The 24,970-nt window shown below is 38.4% G+C and overlaps 1 protein-coding gene and 1 pseudogene across 1 annotated transcript in view; one reads left to right on the top strand and one right to left on the bottom strand.

The window, feature by feature from the left end:
* ZSWIM5 (zinc finger SWIM-type containing 5) overlaps positions 1 to 24,970 on the top strand; it is a 256,500-nt gene that overhangs the window by 17,348 nt on the left and 214,182 nt on the right. The window lies entirely within an intron of this gene.
* Positions 15,349 to 16,218, bottom strand: LOC115801838 (ubiquitin-conjugating enzyme E2 K pseudogene; annotated as a pseudogene).

Consider the following 24,970-nt stretch of genomic DNA (forward strand, 5'->3'; position numbering starts at 1 on the left):
GATACCTCATTGTAGTTTTGATTTGCATTTCTCTAATGATTAATGATGTTGAGCATTCTTTCATGTGTTTGTTGGCAATCTGTATATCTTCTTTGGAGAAATGTCTATTTATATCTTCTGCCCATTTTTGGATTGGGTTGTTTTTTTTTTGTTATTGAGCTGCATGTGCTGCTTGTAAATTTTGGAGATTAATCCTTTGTCAGTTGCAAATATTTTCTCCCATTCTGAGGGTTGTCTTTTCGTCTTGTTTATGGTTTCCTCTGCTGTGCAAAAGCTTTTAAGTTTCATTAGGTCCCATTTGTTTATTTTTGTTTTTATTTCCATTTCTCTAGGAAGTGGGTCAAAAAGGATCTTGCTGTAATTTATGTCATAGAGTGTTCTGCCTATGTTTTCCTCTAAGAGTTTGATAGTTTCTGGCCTTATATTTAGGTCTTTAATCCATTTTGAGCTTATTTTTGTTTATGGTGTTAGGGAGTGTTCTAATCTCATACTTTTACATGGACCTGTCCAGTTTTCCCAGCACCACTTATTGAAGAGGCTGTCCTTTCTCCACTATACATTCCTGCCTCCTTTATCAAAGATAAGGTGACCATATGTGCGTGGGTTTATCTCTGGGCTTTCTATCCTGTTCCATTGATCTATCTTTCTATTTTTGTGCCAGAACCATACTGTCTTGATTACTGTAGCTTTGTAGTATAGTGTGAAGTCAGGGAGCCTGATTCCTCCAGCTCCATTTTTCTTTCTCAAGAATGCTTTGGCTATTCGGGGTCTTTTGTGTTTCCATACAAATCGTGAAATTTTTTGTTCTAGTTGTGTGAAAAATGCCAGTGGTAGTTTGATAGGGATTGCATGGAATCTGTAGATTGCTTTGGGTAGTAGAGTCATTTTCACGATGTTGATTCTTCCAATCCAAGAACATGGTATATCTCTCCATCTATTTGTATCATCTTTAATTTCTTTCATCAGTGTATTATAATTTTTTGCATACAGGTCTTTTGTCTCCTTAGGTAGGTTTATTCCTAGATATTTTATTCTTTTTGTTGCAGTGGTAAATGGGAGTGTTTTCTTGATTTCACTTTCAGATTTTTCATCATTAGTGTATAGGAATGCCAGAGATTTCTGTGCATTAATTTTGTATCCTGCTACTTTACCAAATTCATTGATTAGCTCTAGTAGTTTTCTGGTAGCAGAAGATTTCTGGTAGCAGAAAGATTCTGGTAGAATCTTTAGGATTCTCTATGTATAGTATCATGTCGTCTGCAAACAGTGACAGCTTTACTTCTTCTTTTCCGATTTGGATTCCTTTTATTTCCTTTTCTTCTCTGATTGCTGTGGCTAAAACTTCCAAAACTCTGTTGAATAAGAGTGATGAGAGTGGGCAACCTTGTCTTGTTCCTGATCTTAGTGGATATGCTTTCAGTTTTTCCAAAAAAGGGGAAATCGACAGTAACACATTCATACGAGGTGACTTTATCACCCCACTTTCACCAATGGACTGATCATCCAAAATGAAAATGAATAAGGAGACACAAGCTTTAAATGATACATTAAACAAGATGGACTTAATTGATATTTATAGGACATTCCATCCAAAAACAACAGAATACACATTTTTCTCAAGTGCTCATGGAACATTCTCCAGGATAGATCATATCTTGGGTCACAAATCAAGCCTTGTTAAATTTAAGAAAATTGAAATTGTATCAAGTATCTTTTCTGACCACAATGCTATGAGACTAGATATCAATTACAGGAAAAGATCTGTAAAAAATACAAACACATGGGCTTCCCTGGTGGCGCAGTGGTTGGGAGTCCGCCTGCCAATGCAGGGAATTCGAGTTCGTGCCCCGGTCCGGGAGGATCCCGTGTGCCACGGAGCGGGTGGGCCCGTGGGCCGTGGCCGCTGGGCCTGCGCGTCCGGAGCCTGTGCTCCGCAGCGGGAGAGGCTGTAGTGGTGAGAGGCCCGCGTCCCGAGGAAAAAAAAACAAAAAAAACACATGGAGGCTAAACAATACACTACTTAATAATGAAGTAATCGCTGAAGAAATCAAAGAGGAAATCAAAAAATACATAGAAACAAATGACAATGGAGATACGACGACCCAAAACCTATGGGATGCAGCAAAAGCAGTTCTAAGAGGGAAGTTTATAGCAATACAATCCTACCTTAAGAAACAGGAAACATCTCGAATAAACAACCTAACCTTGCACCTAAAGCAATTAGAGAAAGAAGAACAAAAAACCCCCAAAGTTAACAGAAGGAAAGAAATCATAAAGATCAGATCAGAAATAAATGAAAAAGGAATGAAGGAAACGATAGCAAAGATTAATAAAACTAAAAGCTGGTTCTTTGAGAAGATAAACAAAATTGATATACCATTAGCCAGACTCATCAAGAAAAAAAGGGAGAAGACTCAAATCAATAGAATAAGAAATGAAAAAGGAGAAGTAACAAATGACTGCAGAAATACAAAAAATCATGAGAGATTACTACAAGCAACTCTATGCCAATAAAATGGACAACCTGGAAGAAATGGACAAATTCTTAGAAATGCACAACCTGCCAAGACTGAATCAGGAAGAAATAGAAAATATGAACAGACCAATCACAAGCACTGAAATTGAACCTGTGATTAAAAATCTTCCAACAAACAAAAGCCCAGGACCAGATGGCTTCACAGGCAAATTCTATCAAACATTTAGAGAAGAGCGAACACCTATCCTTCTCAAACTCTTCCAAAATATAGCAGAGGGAGGAACACTCCCAAACTCATTCTATGAGGCCACCATCACCCTGATACCAAAACCAGACAAGGATGTCGCAAAGAAAGAAAACTACAGGCCAATATCACTGATGAACATCGATGCAAAAATCCTCAACAATATACTAGCAAATAGAATCCAACAGCACATTAAAAGGATCATACACCATGATCAAGTGGGGTTTATTCCAGGAATGCAAGGATTCTTCAATATACGCAAATCAATCAATGTGATACACCGTATTAACAAATTGAAGGAGAAAAACCATATGATCATCTCAATAGATGCAGAGAAAGCTTTCGACAAAATTCAGCACCCATTTATGATAAAAACCCTCCAGAAAGTAGTCATAGATGGAACTTTCCTCAACATAATGAAGGCCGTATATGACAAACCCACAGCCAACATCGTCCTTTGTGCTTTTTAAATGCTAGTTCTTAACATAGTGTGTCCAAAATGGTTCTCCACATTTTAATAGGTAGTACGTTTTTGAAAAAGCACTGGAAAAGTCTGAAAGGATTTACATCAAACTTATAAATAATCTCTGTGAAGAGAAAGGGGAATAGGGATGACCAAGCGGAAATGTAATCTGTATTGTTTTAATTATTTTATAGTGAGAACCTATTTACATATTCCTTATATAATAATGTAATTAAAATAAGTTAAAGACAATATGATTTATTCAGCTGCATTTTGGTCAGCATCTTTGTCTTTTAAGTTAACATGTGTTGGACAGATGTCATTTTACCTTTATAAACGTGATTTATTTTAGGGGTTCTTAACCTGGCGCCTGTAAATGGCTTTCAGGGATCCAGGAACTCCTGAAATTATTTTCAGATTTTACAAATGCATATGGACATTTTGCAGAGAAGACAGTGTATAACTTTCATTTGATACTCAAAGGGATCCGTAACTCAAATAAGTTCAGGAACCACTAATTTATGCAGAAGAATCTGCCTTATTTGATAAAAATCCTGCAGTAAGTTCCTCTATTGCCTTTGAGCCTTGATATGTATAATATGGGTGGATGTGATTCATTAACCATTTTTATTCTACCCATTTCAGGTTATGAATAGGATAGTTACTTTATTTTCTTATAGGTTAACACAGATCTACTATTTGCTATTTCTACTGAATATTTCCATTTTGTCATCTTTTATATATTCTGTTTTGCTACTTATCTAAATGCTGCTAAGTTCCTTTTTTTTTGTTTTAACAGAATGATGGCTTGACATTATTGTGCCATAGACAGCTAAGTTTTAATGATTTGCACTAGCTGAAATAATATCCTGTGAGGTTACTGAATAGAGTAGATCATAGCTACCTCTTTATCGAATTTTCCTATGGAATCAGATTTTTTAGGTTATGTTTCCTGGGAAATAGACTCTGAGATGGAGATTTGCCTGCAGAAGGTTTATTGAGGAACAATACTTGTAATGGAGCGAGGGAAGCAAGATTAGGAGGGCAGAGAGATTGAACCGATGCAGTTGCAACAGAGACTTTAGTCAGTCCTTTTGGGAACTCTGGAGCTTGGATGACACTTCAGAGCTGTCTGGAGTTAGATGTGGGCTGACCTGACGTCGTAACCTTGGGTGGCGTAGTTTCTTTCTGTGGAAGAGATGGAACTACACAGTTCTCCTTCCCAGTTGCAGAAGGTGCTTTAAGCAGATGGCTTTCAACTGTCAGCTGGTTCAGGGTCTGCCTCAGCTACAGAGAGCTGCTTCACCTGAGGTCACAGTCTTCTAGGGGCAGCTTGCAAACGGCTGAGGAAGGTGCGGGTATAAAGGTCTAGCTATTTTTGACAGGCAGTTCTTGCTCCAGGGAACTGTACCTGGTTGTCAGGCCTGCATTACAGTTTGACTTCTTCCTCTTCTCGGTCCTGCTTCTGTTGCCTTTCCTTCACAGGTATTGATTTCTAATAAGCATCTTGCATCCCAAATTCCCTCTCAGTGTGTGCTTTCAGAGAACGCAACCCATGATACTTTGGTTGAGGGCAGTTTGTGGAGGAGGACTTGGCTGTGAGCTACTAGCAGCCAACTCTCCTGGCAGTTAGAGGAATGAATGCCTTGGTCTCAAAGAGAGTATCTGGTCACTGTATTCCTTGTGCCTCTTGGATTCATTTCATATAGTAATTTCACCCCATGTGGAAACAAATTCTCCAACATTCTGTTTGGTCTCTTATAAAATGTGGGGAATTTACAAGAGTGAGATTAGCAGATGAATTACAACCTCTTCCACTACAGCTAGTCTCCAGATAACAACTGATATTCACTGTCTCCCTCCACTAATTTCCAGTCTAGATTCTTGGCTAGCATCTCTTCCTGTCTAGGTGGCTTACCAGATGGGGTGACTGTCATGACTGAGGAGTCTGAGCCTAGTTACCATGCCCTTTTTAGGTCTTGGCCACTATACTTGTTCATTTACTGTCAACATTGGGCAAGGGGGAGTATCAAGAGATGCTCCGGTGATAACCTTGATGCTAAATGTCATGTACTTCCTGCTGTTACTTTTCTCTGTGTTGGTAAATCTGCTTAATTTCATAAACACCATATGTTGCTAACGTAGCACATTATATTTATGTGACATTAAAATCAGATGTATTATGTGGGTTTTAAAGATCAAATATAGCCTTGTTGAATCTGCTTTATTAATGTTTCTTTGATACATTATGGGAATGATTATTGCAGAAGTTTGTAGATTGTCACCTCTTGTGTTGTCCCTTGCAAATATTATTAATATATCATCAGGATAATTAGCAACAAAAGAAGTTACTTATCCAAAATCTTACGTTTTTACTTGTAGTATTTTAGTGTAGTTTTATTTAGAACTTTAGTTAGTAGTGAGTGGTTTTTTTAGCGCTTTCTCCCCATTACCTATTCACTTAGAGATTAGAACTGAAAAAATGAGAAGGAGTTGGATTTTAACTTACTGCAGTTATATAGCCATGTGATAATTATGTCATTTAGCAAACCATCAAGACAAGTTAGCATTGCTGGGAGGTTTTAGTAAGGAACCTTCCTTCTGCTCTGAAGCCAAGGCTGCTTGATGAGGCCTTGAAGGTGAGAGTGTTGGCAGTGTCCCTGAAGAGACTTAGTATTTTGGAACTGGGGGGCTCTCTTAGTAGACTTCCTTCCTTCCTTCCTTCCTTCCTTCTTTCCTTCCTTCCTTCCTTCCTTCCTTCCTTCCTTCCTTCCTTCCTTCCTTCCTCCCTCCCTCCCTCCCTCCCTCCCTCCCTCCCTCCCTTCCACTTTTGCTTAACACTTTTGGTAAGATATAATTCACATACCATACAACTCACCCATTTAAGGTGTATATTCACAGATATGGGTAGCCATCACCACAGTCAATTTTAGAACATTTTTATCATCTTAAAAGAAACCCTAGGGGACTTCCCTGATGGTCCAGTGGTAAAGAATCTGCCTTACAATGCAGGGGACGTGGGTTTGATCCCTGGTCAGGGAACTAAGATCCCACATGCTGTGGGGCAACTAAGCCTGCAAGCCACAACTGCTGAGGTTGTGCACCTCAACTAGAGAGCCTGCGTGCTGCAAACTACAGAGCCCATGCTCTCTGGAACCCGTGTGCCGCAACTACAGAGCCCACGCACCCTGGAGCCTGCACGCCACAAGTAGAGAAGAAAACCTGCACGCCACAGCTAGAGAGAAGCCTGCGCACCACAACGAAGAGCCCTCACGCCGCAAGGAAAGATCCCATATGCCTCAACGAAGATCCCCCGTGCCGCAACTAGGACCCGACACAGCCAAAAATAAATAAAATAAATAAATAAATAATAAATCTTAAAAAATAAAAAAAGAAACTCTATACCCTTTAATAGCACTACCCAATCCTATCATCCCCTCTAACCCTAAGCAACCACTAATTTCTGTCTCTATGCCTGTTCTGGACATTTCAAATAAATGGAATCATATAACATGTAATCTTTTGTGACTGGCTTCTTTCACTTAGCATAATTTTTCAAGGTTCATCTGTGTTGTTGCACACATCAGTACTCCATTCCTTGTTGTGGCTGAATACTACTCCATTGTATGTATATACTACATTTTGTTTATCCATTCCTTAGTTGTTGGACTTTTGTGTAGTTTCCCTTTTGGTTAAGAATAATGCTGCGATGAACATTCATGTACAAACTTCTGTGTGGACATATGTTTTCATTTCTTTTGGGAATAGAATTGCTGGGTCATATGATAACTCTATGTTTAACTTTTTGAGGAACTGCCAAACTATTTTCCAAAGTGGCTACACCATTTTATAATCCCCCCAGCAATGTATAAGGATTTTTAAATTTCTCTGCGTGCTTGCCAACAATTGTTATTATCTATCTTTTTTATTATTGGCATCCTAGTGGGAGTAAAGAAGTATTTCATTATGGTTGATTTTGATTTGCAATTCTCTGATGACTAATGCTATTGAGCATCTTTTCATGTGCTTATTGGTCATTTATATATCTTCTTTGGAGAAATGACTAGTCATATCCTTTGCCCATTTTTAAGTTGGGCTGTCTTTTTATTGCTGAGCTGTAAGTTTTCTTTATTTATTCTAGATAGTAGTCTCTTATCACGTTTATGATTTGCAAACATATTCTTACACTTTGTGGACTATCTTTTCACTTTATCGGTCATACCCTTTGAAGCACAAAAGTTTTTAGTTTTGATGAAGTACAGTTTATTTTTTTCTTTGTTGCTTGTTTTCTTGATAACATTTCTAAGGAAACATTGCCTAGCACAACAACATGAAGATTTACTCCTATGTTTTCTTCTATGAGTTTTATAGTTTTAGCTCTTCTACTTCTATGTTCCATTTTGAGTTGATTTTTGTATATGGTATCAGAAATGTCTTCAACTTCATTCTTTTGCATGTCACTATCCAGTTGTCCCAGCATAATTTGTTTAAATGACTATTCTTTCCCCAGTGAATGGTCTTGGCACTCTTGTTGCAAGTTAATTGAAAATTAATTAAATTTATTTCTGGACTCTCAGTTCTGTTCCATCGATCTATATGTGTGTCCTTATGTCAATATCACACTATTTTGATTTGTATTGCTCTGTAGTAAGTTTTGAAATCGGAATGTGTGAAATTGGAAAGTGTGAGTTTTGAACTTTGTTCTTTTGTTTCTTTCTTTTCCCAGCTTTACTGAGATAATTGACATATAACATTATACAAGTTTAAGGTATATGATGTGATGATTTGATACATGTATTTATTGTGAAGTGTTTACCACAGTAAGGTTAGTTAACACATCCTTCACCTCACATAATTACCATTTTGTTGCTTTTATGGTGAGAACGTTAAAGCCCTTTCTCACAGCAACTTTCTTTCTTTTTTTTACATCTTTATTGGAGTATAATTGCTTTACAATGATGTGTTAGTTTCTGCTTTATAACAAAGTGAATCAGCTATACATACACATATATCCCCATATCCCCTCCCTCTTGCGTTTCCCTCTCACCCTCCCTATCCCAGCACTCCAGGTGGTCACAAAGCACCGAGCTGATCTCCCTGTGCTATGTGGCTGCTTCCCACTAGCTATCTATTTTACATTTGGTAGTGTATATATGTCCATGCCACTCTCTCACTTCGTCCCAGCTTACCCTTCCCCCTCCCTGTGTCCTCAAGTCCATTCTCTACGTCTGTGTAGAGAATGTCCTGCCCCTAGGTTCCTCATGTCCTTTTTTAGATTCCATATATATGTGTTAGCGTATGGTATTTTTCTGTTTCTGACTTACTTCACTCTGTATGACAGACTCTAGGTCCATCCACCTCACTATAAATAACTCAGTTTTGTTTCTTTTTATGGCTGAGTAATATTCTGTTGTACATATGTGCCACATCTTCTTTATCCATTCATCTGTTGATGGACAATTAGGTTGCTTCCATGTCCTGGCTGTTGTAAATGGAGCTGCAGTGAACATTGTGGTACGTGCAACTTTCAAGTATATAGTACAGTATTGTTAACTATAGTCATCATGCTGCACATTAGATTCCTGGAACTTACTCACCTTATAACTGAAAGTTTGACTAACATATCCCCTTTTCCCCCACCACTCAGCCCTTGGCAACCACCATTCTATTCTCTGTTTCTATGAGTTTGATGTTTTTAGATTCCACATATAAATGAGATCATACAGTATTTGTCTTTTTCTGTCTGACTTATTTCACTTAGCATAATGCCCTCAAGGTCCATCCATGTTGTCACAAATGGCAGGATTTCCTTCTTTTTTATGACTGAATAATACACATACACAGACACACACACACACACACACCACATTTTCCTTATCTGTTCATCCCTTGATGGACACTTAGGTTGTTTCCATGTCTTGGCTGTTATAAATAATGCTACAGTAAACATGGGAGTGCTGATATCTCTTCGAGATAGTGATTTCACTCCTTTAAATATGTACCCAGAAGTGGGATTGCTGGATCATATGGTAGTTCAGATTTTAATTTTTTGAGGAACTTTCATATTGTTTTCCCATAGTGGCTATACCAGTTTACATTCCTGCCAACAGTGCACCATGGTTCCCTTTTCTCCACATCCTGGACAGCATTTGTTCTCTTTTTTTGATAATAGCCATTCTAACAGGTAGGAGGTGATATCTCATTGTAGTTTTGATTTGCATTTCCCTGATGACATTGAACGCCTTTTCATGTACTTGTTGGCCATTTATATGTCTTCTTTAGAAAAATGTTTATTCGAGTCCTCCACCAATTTTTTAATCAGACTGTTTGTATTTTTGCTATTGAGTTGTATTAGTTCCTTAAACATTTTGGATATTAACCCCTTATCCAATATATGGTTTACAAATATTTTCTCCCATTCCATAGTTTTCCTTTTCATTTTGTTGATTATTTCTTTAGCTGTACAGAAGGTTTTTAGTTTGGTGTAGTCCCACTTGTTTATTTTTGCTTTTGTTGCTTGTGCTTTTGGTGTCATATCCAAAAAATCATTGCCAAGACTCAGGTCAAGGAGCCTTTCCCCTATATTTTCTTCTAGGAGTTTTACAGTTTTAGGTCTTAAGTTTAATTCTTTTTTTTTTTAATTAAAAAAAATTTATTTATTTATTTATTTTTGGCTGCGATGGGTCTTCATTGCTGTGCATGGGCTTTCTCTAGTTGCGGCAAGCAGGGGCTACCCTATGTTGTGGTGCGCTGGCTTCTCATTGTAGTGGCTCCTTTTGTTGCAGAGCACGGGCTCTAGGCATGCAGGCTTCAGTAGTTGTGGCACGTGGGCTCAGTAGTTGTGGCTCCCAGGCTCTAGAGCACAGGCTCAGTAGTTGTGGCGCACAGGTTTAGTTGCTCTGCGGCATGTGGGATCTTCCTGGACCAGGGCTCGAACCCGTGTCCCCTGCATTGGCAGGCAGATTCGTAAGTTTAATTCTTTTTGAGTTAATTTTTGTGAGTGGTATAAGATAGGGGTTCAGTTTTTCTTTTGCATGTGGATATCCAGTTTTCCCAACACCATTTATTGAAGAAACTATCAGTAAATATAAACGATTTTTCCCATTGAGTTTTCTTGGCTCCCTTGTCAGAGATCAATATTAGTTGACCATATATGCATGGGTTTTTGATTTTCTGGGCTTTTGATTTCCATTGGTCTGTAGGTCTGTTTTTATGCCACTACCATATTGTTTTGATTACTATTGTTCTTCTTTTTCAAGATTGTTTTGGCTATTCTGGTTCCCTTGAGTTTCTGTACGAATTTTAGGATCAGCTTGTCAATTTTTGCAAAAAAGCCAGCTGCGATTTTGATAGGGATTGCATTGAATTTGTAGGTTAATTTGTACAAATCAGTATCGCCATTTGTATTAGTTTTCTATTGCTGCTGTAACAAGCACCATGAACTTGGTGGCTTAAAACAACACATATTTAATATCTTATAGTTCTGGTAGTCAGAAATCTGAAATGGGTCTTTCTGGGCAAAACTCAAGTTGTTGGCAGAGCTTTGTTCCATCTGGAGGTTCTAGGGGAAAATCTCTTTCCATGCCTTTTTCCAGCTTCTAGAAGCCACGTCTACATTTTGTGTCTCATGGCTCCTTCCTCCATTTTCATAGCCTATCACTCCAACCTCTGCTTCCATTGTCACATTTTCTCTCTCTGACTTTAAGCCCCTTGCCTCCCTCTATTTTTAAAAATTAATTAATTTTTGGCTGCGTTGGGTCTTTGTTGCTTCATGTGGGCTTTGTCTAGTTGCGGTGAGCGGGGATACTCTTCATTGCAGTGTGCATGCTTCTCATTGTGGTGGCTTCTCTTGTTGCAGAGCACGGGCTCCAGGGCCTGCGGGCTTCAGTAGTTACAGCCAGTGGGCTCAGTAGTTGTGGCTCATGGGCTCTAGGGCATGCGGGCTTCAGTAGTTATGGCACATGGGCTCAGTAGTTGCGGCTTACCGGCTCTAGAGAGCAGGCTCAGTAGTCGTGATGCATGGGCTTAGTTGCTCCCTGGCATGTGGTATCTTGCTGGACCAGGGCTCAAACCTGTGTCCCCTGCATTGACAGGCAGATTCTTAACCACTGCTCCACCAGGTCCCCTTGCCTCCCTCTTATAAAGGACCCTGTGATTACATTGGGCTCATTCATATAATCCAGGGAATCTCTATATCGCTAGAACCTTGATTTAGTTACATCTGCAAAGTCTCTTTTGCCAAGTTCAGAGAATCAGGACGAGGACTTTCTTTTGGGGGGGGCATTATTTTGTCTATCATACCATTTTAACAATATCTTGGGGTATTTTCCTATTTATTACATCCTCTTTAATTTCTTTCAACAATATTTTATAGTTTTCTAAGTATAAATTCTCTACTTGCTTGGCTGATACTCCTAAGTATTCATTTATATACTATCATAAATGGAATTGTTTTCTGAATTTCATTTCCAGACAGTTCATTTCTACTGTATTTAAATACAATTGATTTTCATATATTGATCTTGTACCTCTTTGTTGAACTCATTTATCAGTTCTGTCAATAGAGATAATTTTTCTTCTTCCTTTCCAATCTGGAACCTGTGGTCCTTATTTTTGCAAGTCACAAAACTCAGTGTTGTTTGTGCCATAGAATGTACTGGACTAAGGGAGATTTCCTGCTTTTCATTGAACTTGGAAAGGCTTTTTAATGTGCTATTAAATTATGTTATTAGAGAATGCAATCCTAGGGAAGCAAGAGTGAAAGTAAAGGGAGTGAGACAGGAAATGAGGGAGAAGTAATATAAAGGTGTGTATAGAGCCGGTTACCATTTGGTATCAAGTGGCAACTGATTGCTCAATCTCCCTGAATTGCCTTATAGAAAAGGGATGGAGAATATCCTCTGGCTCCCATTTTGCATTTAACAAGTTCATAACTGGGAAATATTTTGCTATTAAAGGTATATTTTGCATATTCTTCTCTAACTTTAACCATTATTGATTTTACAGTTTGGGTTGTAGGGATTGTAGGATTATAGGAATTTTGCTATTGCTGTTCTGCGTAGCCTCCAAACTTAAATACCTTAAATTCCCTGGGTATGTGATGTGGTTTTTTTCAGTTACAAGATGAGAAAAAGGGATTGGCCATAGTTCATAGCCTTGTTATAATCTGTGACAACACTTAATGGCTGGAAGCATAAAATAAAGTAAGAACAAAGATTAAGTACATTTAAGAAAAATGTTTTTTTCTTTTTCGGTATCATATTCTTTTTTCTTTCCTATTATTTTTCTGTACTGTTTATTTTCTATTTTCAAGATAGGTTTTGGGAGCATAAGGAGTTGTAGTATAGCAAAATAGCTAATTGTAAGATATAATAAAATACTTGTTCTTCCTCTTTCCTCTTCTCTCTAGTCTCTGAACCTTTTCTCTCTTCTGCCTTACTTTCCTGAAAAATTCAGTCCAAACCTTCGTGAAGCAAGAGAGAAAAGGAAGTTAGACAGGGAAAGAGGGAACGAAGCAGCACCAAGTGGCAGCAGCCTAAAAGGGAGTGTTAGAGCCCAGCAACTTAGATGGCCCATAGATTATTTGGGAATCCAAAAATGTCAGACTCATAGAACCGGAGAGTAGAATGGTGGTTGCCAGGGGCTAGGGAGTGAGGGAGCAGGGAGATGTTGGTCAAGGGGTACAAACTTTCAGTTGTAAGATGAATAAGTTTTAAGGATCTAATATATAGCATAATGATTATAGTTAATAATACTGTATTGTATACTGGAATTTGCTAAGAGAGTAGATCTTACACACACAGACACAAATGGTACTATGTGAAATGATGGATATGTTAATTAACTTGATTGTGGTAAGCATTTCACGATGTATATGTATATTAGATTATCACATTGTATAACTTAAAAAATCATGTTGTACAACCTAAATATATACAATTTTTATTTGTCAATCATACTTCAATGAAGTTGGAAAAAAATTAGAAAATATTCCCCCTTCCAAAAAATTATTTGAATTGTACTTGCACCTATTTTGCAAGTTTGAGATTATTTCAAAATAAAAGGAATATATAACGATATTTAATCTCATATGAACTTTATTTAATAATGAGTGCTTCCATATTACCTATTTACTTTGAGCTGTTTAAGAGAATATTTTTTGTTTCTTAGCTTAACATTAAAGTTAAAGTTATTTGGATAATTGAGTCATTTTTAATATTTTAGGTTTTTTTGAAGACCACAGAAAAAAGCAATTGCCTTTTTTTCTATGTTTGGGAAATAAATCTACCTGTAGAAAAATAGGAAAAAAGCAAAAACAAACAAACAGAACAGCAGAAGGTGACAGTAGGAAATATACCAGAAAAAGAAAGAGATTATCACATTAAATGTAAATGAGGTAAATTTTTGAAATGAAAAAGTGTACTTTTCAGTTTCCTGGGCATTGGGGATGTTGAATTGTAGTTAGATGCATAAACCCTAAGGGGCTAATATGCATAAAAGTCATAGGCAAGGTATAGCTGCCTCCAAGAGCAAAGTATATAATGCTTGACCCTTAGTAACTTCTCAGTTCTTTCTCTCTCATTTGTCAAACTACAGGACAATTAAATATACCCTGATAATATAGGCAAATAGTAAACTGGGTAGAGGTGTTTGATATTTAAAATAATCCAAATATTACTAATATTACCAAGCCACCTGCCACTAAAAAAAAAAATAATTCTAACCGACAGTGGAACAAAGCTGTCCACATTTTCACACAATTCCACCCTTCAAAAATATAAAGAAAACTACATGGTTTTAGCTATTTAATATAAATAAGAAAAATCTTGTTTCCTTTGGCATCTTTAGAAAGTAACTAAACTACAACAAAAGGAGGTGATAGTATAAAGAAATTTTTACTGAAGCAAGCATATAGGGGAAAAACCCAGCAACTTGTGTTTAGTATGCAATAAAATCAACTACAAGAGTTTATTATTCATTAGGAAAGCCTTACAAGTTTTTGGAAGAACCGCCACATCTTAACATTACAATATATTTAATAATGGTTCTTTTATTGCTTCTAAGATTATTGAGAAGTCAAATGAAGTTATGCTGAATTTATGGTTCAAAACTATTTTCCAAACACTTCACCATTATAATTTAGCATAAGTAATGCTTGAAGAAAGCAAGCCTTTTATAATATGACTTTCAATATACAGCCTTACTTTAATTCATTCTGATTCCATTACATTTTTGTTATTTTTCCATTGGCCCTGAATATTTAATAAGAACTGTGTTTCTATGTATAGAACAGCCTACGCAAATCCATTTCACCCTTCATAAAATGGTCACATTAGTGTTTGAGCTTGCAAAACTAATAATTTTCAAACTTTTGAACTTAGAATGAAATGTTTAGAAAGTCTGACTATGTACAAGAGAAGGTAAAGTTTTCAATTCTCATATTATCAGAAACATCATAAAGAAAGCTTGATTTATAACACACTTCTATTCCTATGTGCATTTGAAGTATGTAGAGTAAAATACCAACACAGCTTTCATGTGTCAATAGGGGGAAATGCAAGCAAGAGTGACTTTTAAAGGATCCAGGGGGCTTCCCTGGTGGCGCAGTGGTTGTGGGTCTGCCTGCCGATGCAGGGGACACGGGTTCGTGCCCCGGTCCGGGAAGATCCCACATGCCGTGGAGCAGCTGGGCCTGTGAGCCATGGCTGCTGGGCCTGCGCGTCCGGAGCCTGTGCTCCGCAACGGGAGAGGCCACAACAGTGAGAGGCCCGCGTACCGCAAAAAAAAAAACAAACAAAAAAACCTGCAAACAGTTGTACCTAAGAAGTTAGGTACAAGCATGCAAGTAAATTCACAGCCACAGAGGATCCATGTTAAAAACAGTTAAGGTAGCTGTGATGCAACACCAATAATTTGAATGGCCCTGACACACTCAAAATATTATCTTATTCAACGAAATCCTGAAGCAAACTCTTGCTAGTCTTGGTACACTGCTAAACACTAAAGTAATATGTTCTTTCCATGGTTTTACCTTAGCTCAAAGAAGTTTTACACTATTAAATAAGAAAAAAAAGTATTTCCCCTTTTTAAATTTACAGACATTTAATTAGCTTTATTTACAGAGCAGGGATTTTTTTCAGTCTCCAGTGGTGCCTAGAAAACATCATTAGGCATGAGTGCCAGTTTAAAAGAAATCTACGCAGAATCCTAAAAATAACAGATGTTGATGCTCCTCAAGAAGGGGCAAGCTTGACTATATCAGCAGCTCTATGTCTCAGTTACTACTCAGAAGCAATTCTGTTGCACTCTCTACATCTCATGATTCTGAAGACAAGGCCACTATTACCGCATTCCTATCAAAGCCCATAGCACATAGGTTTTCTATTTTTTTGGTGTATTCTGGACTAGAAACTGGTGCTCCAGCATACACATGTGCCCAAAGTCGAGGTGTCTATTTGAACATTTCGGAATTTTGTTTGTACTGATTTGCTACTACTGCATCTTGTGGATCATCTGGTTCTGCAGCTGCCAGTAGTGCTTGCAATGACAATAATACCGTGCGGAGAGTCATTGCTGCTGCCCATTGATCTTTCAGGATATCCAAACAAATAGCCCCTGTGATGGAACCAATATTAGGATGCCATATTTTAGTGATAAACCGGATCTTAGGGGGATTAAATGGATATGTTTCAGGTATTTTAATCTCTAGTTGATATCTTCCTCCTTCATGTGGTGTGTCTGGAGGTCCTGCTATTTCTCCTCTTAATTCTGTAAAATTCTCATCTACAAGATCTACTTTAATTTGATTTTTGCTCGTAAAGATCCTGATTTGATTAAAAGGATGTTAATATCAACAGCTCTCTGTGGTTGATGAGAGACTGTTGCCTAATTTGTCATCTTTGTACATTTCTTCTCAATTCTTGTAGAAGAACAAGGGGATAGGATTAGGACTGCCTCTGTTCCCGACAAATATTAATAGACTGTAAGCTCTTATCCCCATAATCATACCCTTGATTTTGTCGTCACCTAAACCTGCACCTTCTCCAAACTCCAAGTTTCTCAGATTTCCAACCTCCATGGATTAAATAAATTCCCTTTGGTACTCCAAACCCAGTTATTAGCTGGCTTCATCAAAACCAATATTTTAGTTTTATTTTATGTTCATTTTAAAGGTTAAATTATCAATAGTACAAACATGTATAACTCATCATTTATTTTATTTATTAATTTTAAAAAATTTATTTATTTATTTGGTTGTGCTGGGTCTTAGTTGCGGCTCACCAGCTCCCTTGGTGGCAGCATGTGGGTTCCTTAGTTGCGGCAGGTGGTCTCCTTAGTTGCGGCTCACAGGCTCCGTAGTTGTGGTATGCATGTAGGATCTAGTTCCCTGACCAGGGATCGAACCCGGGCCCCCTCCATTGGGAGCACGGAGTCTTAACCACTGTGCCACCAGGGAAGTCCCTCATCATCATTTATTTTAAATGATACTTGGTTATTATTCAAATGATAAGCTAAAGTTTTAAGTTTTTAAAAAATTATGTCTTTCTTGGTTGTATAAACTTATAGTCTTATGATTTTTAAAGCTTTGTAAATATTGTTATTTAGTATACCAATAATATATAACTTATTTTGCATAACAGTGGCAACAATAATAGTAATAGCTAATACATATATAGTAAACATTTACTATGCTAGCTTTGTGCTAAGTGTTTAACATGTTTTAACTTATTTCATTCTTACAATAATCTTTTTGAGGTGTGTATTTTATTATTCCAATTTTACGGATAAAGACATGATTCCCACATAAGAATTTGTCCAAGGTCACACAACTAGTTAAGTGGCAGAGCTGAGGTTAGAACCAAGGCAGTCTGGTACCTGTGTCCAAAATCTTAATCATTATGCTATATTCAATTATGCATAGTGAAAAATAAAATGAATAACTTAAGTCCAAAATAGTGATTGAGAAGGGCAAAACAAATCAGTTAAGTGAAAACATTATATACTGAAATTATTTTTCCTTTCCTGTCCATAAATAAGAAAATTCAGACATAGATTTTATATAAAGACTATGACAAATCTTTATTGCTTTCAATAACACCCATTCTTGCCTTATACATTATATCACATCTTTAATGCATAGACTTAAAAAAAAACTAGCTGCTGCTGTACTAGAACAATAAATCTGTTGTTGAGCCTAGTATATTAAATTAATATATCATGGATCTGTTATATATTCCTTTTTTGTTTTTAATTTATTTTTTCCATATTGGGTCTTTGTTGCTGCGCGAGGGCCTTCTCTAGTTGCAGCGAGCAGGGGCTACCCTTCGCTGCGGTGCATGTGCTTCTCACTGCAGCGCATGTGCTTCTCACTGCAGCGGCCTCTCCCATTGCGGATCATAGGCTCCAGGCACGCAGGCCTCAGTAGTTGCGGCACGCAGGCCCAGCAGCTGTGACTCACGCGCTCTAGAGCGCAGGCTGAGTAGTTGTGGCGCATGGGCTTCATTGCTCCGTGTCATGTGGGATCTTCCCGGATCAGGGCTTGAGCCCATGTCCACTGCATTGGCAGGCGGATTCTTAACCACTGCCCCACCAGGGAAGTCCCTCTTTTTTTAAAAAAAAATTTATTTATTTATTTGACTGCCCTGGGTCTTAGTTGCGGCACACGGGAATTTTGTTGCCATGTGCAGGATCTTTTTAGTTGCAACATGTGGGATATAGTTCCTTGACCAGGGATTGAACCCGGTCCCCTGCATTGGGAGCTCAGAGTCTTAGCCACTGGACCACCAGGGAAGTCCCCCTATTATGTATTCTTACAAGATTAACTTTTTCTCCAGTAGTATAAAATGGTTGAAATTAGTGATAGTTTTTTTTTTTTTTTTTTGCGGTACGCGGGCCTCTCACTGTTGTGGCCTCTCCCGTTGCGGAGCACAGGCTCCGGACGCGCAGGCTCAGCGGCCATGGCTCATGGGCCCAGCCGCTCCGCGGCATGTGGGATCTTCCCGGAATGGGGCACGAACCCGTGTCGCCTGCATCGGCAGGCAGACTCTCAACCACTGCACCACCAGGGAAGCCCGATAGTTATAATTTAAATGAAGGAAATAATTCACTTTGCAGTACAGATAGAAAAACAGGGCTTCCCTGGTGGCGCAGTGGTTAAGAATCCTCCTGCCAACTCAGGGTGCACGGGTTCGAGCTCTGGTCTGGGAAGATCCCACATGGCCGCGGAGCAACTAAGCCCGTGCACCACAACTACTGAGCCTGCGCTCTAGGGCCCGTGAGTGGCATATACTGAGCCCACGTGCTGCAACTACTGAAGCCCACGTGCCTAGAGCCCGTGCATGGCAACAAGAGAAGCCACTGCAATGAGAAGCCCATGCACCACAGCAAAGAGTAGACTCTGCTCACCGCAACTAGAGAAAGCCCGTGCGCAGCAATGAAGACCCAATGCAGCCAAAATAAATAAATAAATTTAAAAAGAAAGAAAGAAAAACAGGTGACTTCATAAATGGGGAATATATTGTTGATTTTCTTCACCTTATTTTTAATTGTCTTTATGATTTACCAGTAGCAATTTAGTTAGTTTCAGTTTTCATTACATTATGGAATTTGTTAGAAAGCAGTAGAAGGAAGAAAAGAGGCCGAACATTTAGAAGTGTTACTGATGAGTGGTTTATAAAACTCATTTTAAGAGTGATTTACGGGAATTCCCTGGCGGTCCAGTGGTTAGGACTCTGTGCTTTCACTGCCAGGGCCTGGGTTCAATCCCTGGTTGGGGAACTAAGATCCTGCAAGCTTCACGGCCCAGCCAAAAAAGAAGAGTGATTTATATGATGGTTGTAATCTAAATATGCAGTTCATTTGCTAACTGCTCCAAACCCTGTGATCCTAGAGGTTCTGGGAAGATCATAAGGACATGCTGTGGGAGAAAAAAGTGTGCAACAATCTTTGTAGCTCCTTTTATGGCAGAATATTTTCTCCCAGAGTTCAGCTGCAGGAGGTAATATATCTGAAGTGCTTGTTGAAGTATAAAGTTCTGTATTGATATTAGTTGTGACTTGTCTAAGGTCATGTGTGGTATATTTGCTACAGAGCTGTAAGTTAGAAAATTTTTCAGTTGTCTGCAAAGTAAAATATATCATATTTTTAAAGAACATATTCATTTTAGCTCACTCCACTAAGAATATATTTGTAGTACTAATTTGGCACTGGGTTCTTCAGTTATTATAATGTTGCATTTAATGAACATATATGGTATTTATTACAGCTGAGGTTGGCATTTTATCTCCTTTTTTGGGCAGATTAATTTTTTTGAGAGGAAAGTACAACTATTAATATTCACTCAACAAGTATGGTCAAAATAAAGTATAGCGTAGCCCCCAAACAGAATCCTGTTTGTTCATTTTTGCAACCCTTTGGGTTACATTTTGGATTTAGCATTGAATGCATCATCTTTCCTTTAATTTGAACGTTACATCTGTGTACACACCTGTAAGCATTCTTATAATATGAAAAACTGTCCCCCTGCATTTTTGGATATTATGAATTTGGGCAGATTTTAAAAAGAATTTTTAGGCTGAAAAATTCATATAATGAAATTTATGTTTCTTTAAAGCAGCAGGTGAGTGTAAAAGGTAAACGCTTACTTGAACAGCCTCATTTAAATATCTTTTACCTTTTTTGTGTTATAAAAACAACTGTAATTCCTAATTTGTAAAAATTTTCTTAAAATAATTTGCTAAGCAGTTGGTTAAATTTCTTTGAAAGTATATTTGTTGAATTATTCATAATTAACTAAAACTGGTTACAGTGATATAATGTTCCATACAGCATATGATATTCCTCACCATTTTTCTTGATAGTATTGGTTAATGTTCACTCTCAGGAAGCCCCTTAGATCATGCTTTATCTCCTTTGTACTTTTGTGATCCTTATGGGGTTATGGAATATAATAATATGACCTTCTTATGGGGTTATGGAATATAATAATATGACCTTCTATCTTATAAAAATAGACTGAACTATTTCTGGAAGAAGTGTAATAGTCAGCAGAGCTGCAGCAAGAGAGGCTTTCACAGGGTTGATAGGCTGTGAAACTGTTGAATGGACTTCGGTTTCAAAGACATCTGTTTTAAATTAATCTTGGTCAGATACATGCCATTGTAGACAATTAAAATGCAATTGACTTTCTGACCTTAGAACAAAGAAGTACCATACAATAATTTTTTTCAGTATAAAATTAATTTTTTTGAGTCTTAGTTGCTGTGGTATAGTACTGGAGCTCACTGAAAAGACAATGGAGGAGGGTATTTGACATTTTATTGATTTTTTAAGGAAAGCTTGATTTTAGGGAATTGAAAATGTGTATGGAGGAACGTAGGCCATTCTGGAAGCCAACATGTAGAAGTTGTTCCATTGGCAGCATTTTTCAATAACTGATATAGCAGTTAATTGTTTGAATAAATCCTTGTGTTGAAATTTCTTAGTTCTACACAATGTTCTTTGTTGTTGTTTTTTTGGCTGCACTGGGTCTTCATTACTGCACTTGGACTTTGTCTAGCTGCGGTGAGTGGGGGCTACTCTTCATTGCAGTGCGCAGGCTTCTCATCGTGGTGGCTTTTCTTGTTGCTGAGCACGGGCTCTAGGCACGTGGGCTTCAGTAGTTGCAACCCATGGGCTCAGTAGTTTTGGCTCACGGACTCTAGAGTGCAGTCTCAGTAGTTGTGGCGCATGGGCTTAGTTGCTCCGCGGCGTGTGGGATCTTCCCGGACCTGGGCTTGAACCTGTGTTCCCTGCATTGGCAGGCGGATTCTTTTATGTTTTATTTTTATTTTTTTTAACATCTTTATTGGAGTATAATTGCTTTACAATGATGTGTAAGTTTCTGCTTTATAACAAACTGAATCAGCCATACATATACATATATCCCCATATCTCCTCCCCCTTGCGTCTCCCTTCCATCCTCCCTATCCTAGCCCTCTAGGTGGTCACAAAGCACCGAGCTGATCTCCCTGTGCTATGCAGGTGCTTCCCACTAGCTATCTATTTTACATTTGGTAGTGTATATATGTCCATGTCACTCTCTTACTTCGTCCCAGCTTACCCTTCCCCCTCTCCGTGTCCTCAAGTCCATTCTCTACGTCTGAGTCTTTATTCCCTTCTTGCCCCTAGGTCCCTCATGACCTTTTTTTATTTTTTTAGATTCCATATATATGTGTTAGCATATGGTGTTCTTTCTTTCTGACTTCACTCTGTATGACAGACTCTAGGTCCATCCACCTCACTAAGATAACACAATTTCGAGTCTTTGTGGCTGAGTAATATTCCATTGTATATATGTGCCACATCTTTTTTTGGGGGGTGGGTGCAGGTATCTTTTATTTTTTTATTTTAATTTAATTTTAAACATCTTTAATGCAGTATAATTGCTTTTCAATGGTATGTTAGTTTCTGCTTTACAACAAAGTGAATCAGTTATACATATACATATGTCCCCATATCTCCTCCCTCTTGCGTCTCCCTCCCTCCCACCCTCCCTATCCCACCCCTCTAGGTGGTCACAAAGCACCGAACTGATCTCCCTTTGCTATACGGCTGCTTCCCACTAGGTATCTATTTTACGTTTGGTAGTGTATATATGTCCATGCCACTCTTTCACTTTTTTTTTTTTTTTTTTTTGCGGTATGTGGGCCTTTCACTGCTGTGGCCTCTCCCGTTGTGGAGCACAGGCTCCGGACGCGCAGGCCCAGCGGCCATGGCTCACGGGCCCAGCCGCTCCATGGCATGTGGGATCTTCCTGGACCGGGGCACGAACCCGTGTCCCCTGCATCGGCAGGCGAATGCTCAACCATTGCGCCACCAGGGAAGACCCCACTCTCTCACTTTGTCCCAGCTTACCCTTCCACCTCCCTGTATCTGCAAGTCCATTCTCTAGTAGGACTGTGTCTTTATTCCCATCTTGCCCCTAAGTTCTTCATGACCATTTTTTTTTTTTTAGATTCCGTATATATGTGTTAGCATATGGTGTTTGTTCTTCTCATTCTGACTTACATCACTCTGTATGACAGACTCTAGGTGCATCCACCTCACTACAAATAACTCAATTTCGTTTCCTTTTATGGCTGAGTAATATTCCATTGTATATATGTGCCACATCTTCTTTATCCACTCGTCTGTTGATGGACATTTAGGTTGCTTCCATGTCCTGGCTATTGTAAATAGAGCTTCAATGAACATTTTGGTACATGACCCTTTTTGAATCATGGTTTTCTCAGGGTATATGCCCAGCAGTGCGATTGCTGGGTCGTATGGTACTTCTATTTTTAGTTTTTTAGGGACCCTCCATACTGTTCTCCATAGTGGCTGTATCAGTTTACATTCCCACCAAGAATGCAAGAGGGTTCCCTTTTCTCCACACCCTCTCTAGCATTTATTGTTTGTAGATGTTTTGATGATGGCCATTCTGACTGGTGTGATGTGATACCTCATTGTAGTTTTTTTTTTTGGCGGTACACGGGCCTCTCACTGTTGTGGCCTCTCCCGTTGCGGAGCACAGGCTCCGGACGCGCAGACTCAGCGGCCATGGCTCACGGGCCCAGCCGCTCCGTGGCATGGGTGATCTTCCCGGACCAGGGCACGAACCGGTGTCCCCTGCATTGGCAGGCGGACTCTCAACCACTGTGCCACCAGGGAAGCCCTCTCATTGTAGTTTTGATTTGCATTTCTTTAATGATTAGTGATGTTGAGCATTCTTTCATGTGCTTGTTGGCAATCTATATATCTTCTTGGGAGAAATGTCTATTTAGGTCTTCTGCCCATTTTTGGATTGAGTTTTTTTTTTTTTTTTTGATATTGAGCTGCATGAGCTGCTTGTAAAGTTTGGAGATTAATCTTTCTCAGTTGCTTCATTTGCAAATATTTTCTCCCATTCTGATGGTTGTCTTTTCATCTTATGTTTTCCTTTGCTGTGCAAAAGCTTTTAAGTTTCATTAGGTCCCATTTGTTTATTTTTGTTTTTATTTCCATTTCTCTAGGAGGTGGGTCAAAAAGGATCTTGCTGTGATTTATGTCATAGAGCGTTCTGCCTATGTTTTCCTCTAAGAGTTTGATAATGTCTGGCCTTACATTTAGGTCTTTAATCCATTTTGAGTTTATTTTTGTGTATGGTGTTAGGGAGTGTTGTAATTTCATTTTTTACATGTAGCTGTCCAGTTTTCCCAGCACCACTTATTGAAGAGGCTGTCTTTTCTCCAGTGTATATTCTTGCCTCCTTTATCAAAGATAAGGTGACCATATGTACGTGGGTTTATCTCTGGGTTTTCTATCCTGTTCCACTGATCTATATTTCTGTTTTTGTGCCAGTACCATACTATCTTGATTACTCTAGCTTTGTAGTATAGTCTGACGCCCTGGAGCCTGATTCCTCCCGCTCCATTTTTCTTTCTCAAGATTGCTTTGGCTATTTGGGGTCTTTTCTGGTCCCATGCAAATTGTGAAAGTTTTCGTTCTAGTTCTGTGAAAATTGCCTTTGGTAGTTTGATAGGGATTGCATTGAATCTGTAGATTGCTTTGGGTAGTATAGTCATTTTCACAATGTTGATTCTTCTAATCCAGGAACATGGTATATCTCTCCATCTGTGTGTATCATCATTAATTTCTTTCATCAGTATCTTCTCGTTTTCTGCATACAGATCTTTTGTCTCCCTAGGTAGGTTTATTCCTAGGTGTTTTATTCTTTTTGTTGCAATGGTAAATGGGAGTGTTTCCTTAATTTCTCTTTCAGATTTTTTCATCATTACTGTATAGGAATGCAAGAGATTTCTGTGCATTAATGTTGTATCCTGCTACTTTACCAAATTCATTGATTAGTAGTTTTCTGATATCATCTTCAGGATTCTCTATGTATAGTATCATTTCATCTGCAAACAGTGACAGCTTTACTTTATCTTTTCCAATTTGGATTCTTTTTATTTCTTTTTCTTCTCTGATTGCTGTGGCTAAAACTATGTTGAATAATAGTGGTGAGAGTGGACAACCTTGTCTCGTTCCTGATCTTAGTGGAAATGGTTTCAGTTTTTCACCATTGAGAACAATGTTGGCTGTGGGTTTGTCATAAATGGGCTTTATTATGTTGAGGTAAATTGCCTCTATGCCTACTTTCTGGAGGGTTTTTATCATAAATGGGTGTTGATTTTTGTCGAAAGCTTTTTCTACATCTATTGAGTTGATCTTATGGTTTTTATCCTTCAGTTAATATGGTTTATCACATTGATTGATTTGTGTATTTTGAAAAATCCTTGCATTCCTGTAATATACCCCACTTGATCATGGTGTATGATCTGTTTAATGTGCTGTTGGATTCTGTTTGCTAGTATTTTGTTGAGGATTTTGCATCTATGTTCATTAGTGATATTGACCTGTAGTTTTCTTTCTTTGTGACATCTTTGTCTGGTTTTTGTATCAGGGTGATGATGGCCTCATAGAATGAGTTTGGGAGTGTTCCTCCCTCTGCTATATTTTGGAAGAGTTTGAGAAGGTTAGGTATTAGCTCTCCTCTAAATGTTTGATAGAATTTGCCTGTGAAGCCATCTGGTCCTGGGCTTTTGTTTGTTGGAAGATTTTTAATCACAGTCTCAATTTCAGTGCTTGTGATTGGTCTGTTTATATTTCCTGTTTCTAACTGGTTCAGTCTTGGAAGGTTGTGCTTTTCTACCAATTTGTCCATTTCTTCTAGGTTGACCATTTTTTTGGCATATAGTTGCTTGTAATAATCTCTCATGATCTTTTGTAT

This window comes from Delphinapterus leucas, chromosome 1 (assembly GCF_059928025.1).
Source record: "Delphinapterus leucas isolate spDelLeu-1000000601 "Yukka" chromosome 1, BTC_Dleu_Yukka2, whole genome shotgun sequence".
NCBI lineage: Eukaryota > Metazoa > Chordata > Mammalia > Artiodactyla > Monodontidae > Delphinapterus > Delphinapterus leucas.